This window comes from Lontra canadensis, unplaced genomic scaffold (genome assembly GCF_010015895.1).
Source record: "Lontra canadensis isolate GAN:19392208 unplaced genomic scaffold, GSC_riverotter_1.0 scaffold13, whole genome shotgun sequence".
Classification (NCBI taxonomy): domain Eukaryota; kingdom Metazoa; phylum Chordata; class Mammalia; order Carnivora; family Mustelidae; genus Lontra; species Lontra canadensis.
The window spans coordinates 13,014,784-13,018,880 of NW_022631007.1; positions in this window are offsets into that span (position 1 = coordinate 13,014,784).

The window sequence follows — 4,097 nt, forward strand, 5'->3', positions numbered from 1 at the left end:
GCACAGATGGGTTCAGGAGTCTGACTGAAGTTTGGTCAAGCAAAGAATCTTTGTTGAGGTGGCACGGACATTTGGGATTAAATGATTAAATTAATCAAATTGGCTTTAAATTAAATTAAGTGATTAAGTCTGGGGCTAGACTAGATTAAGTCTAGGACTAGACAGACACGAGAACGTCTGAACCAGCCTCTGACAAAGGTAAGGATAAGCTGGAGTACCCTGTTGTTCCTCGTATCCATTCTTTTTGCAAAGTAAGTTCTCAGTGTCCACCCGCTGTGGGCAGGGCCACTTCCCCCATGCCTTCATGATGAGCCCAACCATGTGATTTGCTTTGGCCAATGGGATGTTAGCAGACTGGATGCAGTAGGCATGGAGCACAGGTGATTTACTTGCATCTGTGTTTCTGCTGCTCCTGGAAAGAAGATGACAGACATATAGAACAGTGTTATCTCCAGCCACACCAAGCCTAGATTAGCTGACCTCCAGCCAACTCACAGGCTTGGGAGCTAAATAAACACCTGTCACCGCATGCTGTAATTGATAGTATTCAGAATTAAGGCTACAGTTACCTGATACATCGCAAACTTGGGCTTGAGCAGAGTTAATGTTGACCTCCAGGGCACTTCAAGCCATACTGCAGGACGTATTGTATCTATTTCCAGGGAATTCCAACATGGGGTAGAAGCCCAGGCACTGACTTGGGGGAAAGGCAAGGAAGTCCAGTGGGACCCTAGGGAGAAGGAACTGGTAAGGTATAGAAAGGCTGTCAAGATCCAGGCAAGGGGAACAGGAATCTGCAAACCAACTGACAAAGAAATAGGAGTAAATCCAGGAATCATGTGGGAAGTTTGCTATATCAACTGGAATAGAACAGAAGGCACTGAAGGAAGACCAGAAAGAACTTCATGGTCTATGTGTGCCCTGGGGAAGAGCCTCACACCCTGGAGGGGATCTTGTTCACTGGAATAACACTGATTCAAATCATCCTACTCTTTGGAGCTGGTGTAAAGGACCTTTGTGGGATCCAGCCTCCAAGTGAGAGCTTCAGGTCCTGAGAAGCGGCTGGGGACAGAGCAGATGGAAATGATTGTATTTTACGTGCATATGGCACAATCACATATATTGTCTCCTTAATCTTCCCTGCTATCCTAGAAATAGGTACTAACATCCACATCTAATGGATCAGGACTTGAGGTTCATGTAAATCAAGTGATTTTACTTCAAGTCAGGTAAACAGGAAGAGGCAAAACTGAGGTCCAAACCCATCGCTTTTGAATTCTGCCCTCTTAAGGGAGAACTTGTGCCCATTATACATCTCTGTGTTCTCCTGGCTGTTACAATTTTTTAAAAACAATTTTAGTCATTAAGAATGTCCAGTGAGTTCCTTTTATTTTGGTTCCATGCTCACAAAGTAACTTTCTGTTTACATTTTGCTTTCTCCTGTAGACTTGTTGGTAGGATGACCATAAATGTATCCAACATCATGAAGTTTATTCTGTGTTCCTCCTTGTGAATTTATAGGTTGGTAATCTGGAGCATACTCTAGATTTTGCTGATGTTGGTTAGGATGAGGCTTTGTAGCTCTGGATATACTGACCACTGAGATTCTGGACAGGGAGGGGACCTCACACTTGGGGACCCACCCAAGTGCTGCTGCTCAGCTGGATTTGGGGTGACCTTCCTAGACAGCACTGCTCAGCCTTCATATCTTTTTTTCAACTGCAGAAACAATGGCAAGACCAGGCTGATGGTCTTATTTTGGGGGAGGGAATGTTTTTAAACTCCACACTGTCTTCTTCTCAGGTCAATAGATCCATGCTTTTGTGACAAAGTAATACTTTCTGCTGTCATTAGCTTCCCATGCAAAGGGTAAAAAAATCAAACTGTAGGATGGTAATAGAGGTTTGTTTGTTTTTTGTTTTGTTTTTTGTTTTTGTTTTTAAGTAATCCATTGTATTATAATCACAAATCTTAAGGCTGAAATGTGGAAATTCCTGTGTGTGGTAACTTGGTGCTGCCAGCACAGTTGTGACGGGCTTGGCATCCTTGTGGACATGCTCAGTGGTACCCTTGTCGGTGCAGCAGATGACACACTTGTTTTGTCTGGAACACACTCTGAAATATAAATTTTCTGCTCAAAAACATGTTTTAATAGGTTGTGTTTTATTTTGTTGGCTACTAATTCAAACACTTACTGCTTTAATAGTCAGTGACTAATTGCAGCTCCTATTCATGTGGGAATTTCTCAAGGTTCCTCTCAAAACTATGCTGCATTAATCAGTGTGACTCACCTTTTCTCAATTCCAGCGCTAATAACAGGGATTATTCAGTTGGTACTTCAGGAAATGAGTGAGAGTGAAGTAAGCTGGCAAGCTCCTTCTACTTCTCTTCTTTTGAGTTTGAAATGAAAGCTTCCTAAGAGTTTGTTTTGTTCGTTTTTTGGTTTTGTTTTGTTTTTGCAAAAGGAGACTATTATGTTTGCTCTTCTTTTGGGAAAAACTTTTTAATGTTTTATATACATTAAATATGTAAATAGATAGATATATAGATAGATAGAATAATATATAGAAGAAAACATAAATAAATAAAAAGTGAATAGCCTGGTAGATTTTAGCAGCGTAAACCCACTGGTGTTTCCACCCATTCCAGGGGCTGCCTCTTTGTTTTGTTGACTGTTTCCTTTGCTGTGCAGAAGTTTTTTATCTTGATGAAGTCCCCAAAGTTCATTTTTGCTTATGTTTCCTTTGCCTTTGGAGATGTGTCTTGAAGGAAGTTGCTGTGACCGATGTCAAAGAGATTGCTGCCTATGTTCTCCTCTAGGATTTTGATGGATTCCTGCCTCACATTGAGGTCTTTCATCCATTTTGAGTTTATATTTGTGTACAGTGTAAGAGAATAGTCGAGTTTCATTCTTCTATATATAGCTGTCCAATTTTCCCAGCACTATTTATTGAAGAGACTGTCTTTTTTCCACTGGATATTTTTTCCTGTTTTAATGTCCAGACTGTGGTAAGAGCCAAGATCCCCTTCAACTGATGAATGGTTAAAGAAGGTGTGGTCCATATACACAATGGAATATTACTTAGCCATCAGAAAGGATGAATACCTGCCATTTGCATTGACATGGATGGAACTGGGGGGATTATGCTGAGTAAAGTAAGTCAAGCAGAGAAAGTCAGTTATATGGTTTCACTTACTTGTATAACATAAGGAATAACATGGAGGACGTTAGGAGAAGGAAAGGAAAAGTGAATTGGGGTAAATTGGAGGAGGAGATGAACCATGAGAGACTTGGACCCTGAGAAACACTCAGGGTTTTAGAGGGAAGGGGGTGAGGGAATGGGTGAGCCTGGTGGTGGGTATTAAGGAGGGCATGTATTGTATGGAGCACTGGGTGTGGTGCATAAACAATGAATTTTGGAACACTGAAAAAATAAAATTGAATTTAAAAAAAGAATTTTTAAAAAATTTATTTGAGAGAGGAGCGCACGAGAGATCACAAGCAGAGGGAAGGGTAGAGGGAGAGGGAGAGGGAGAAGCAGACTCCCCAGTGAAGAGGGAGTCTGATGTGGGGCTCCAACCCAAGACCCTGAGATCATGACCTGAGCTGAAGGCAGATGCTTAAGTGACTGAGCCACCCAGGTACCCCTATACCTAATTTCTCCACTATAAAGTTACCTTTTCCTCCTATGTAATTAATATGTACTCCCTGGAGAAATGATACCATGTTGATACCAGGTCCTGCAACAAACATTCACCCAAGTTCTTGTCTGAAATAATTACCTCTGAGGTAGTTACAAGATAGAGATTTTCCAACTCCATAATGCCTTCAACACTTGTTAGTTGACATTTTGTCATTAAAAAAAAAAAAAGGAGCTGGGGCGCCTGGGTGGCTCAGTGGGTTAAAGCCTCTGCCTTCAGCTCAGGTCATGATCCCAGGGTCCTGGGATCGAGCCCCGCATCGGGCTCTCTGTTCCGCGGGGAGCCTGCTTCCTCCCCTCTCTCTCTGCCTGCCTCTGCTTACTTGTGATCTCTGTCTGTCAAATAAATAAATAAAATCTTTTTTTAAAAAAAGGAGCCTTTCCTTCTTTCCTTTT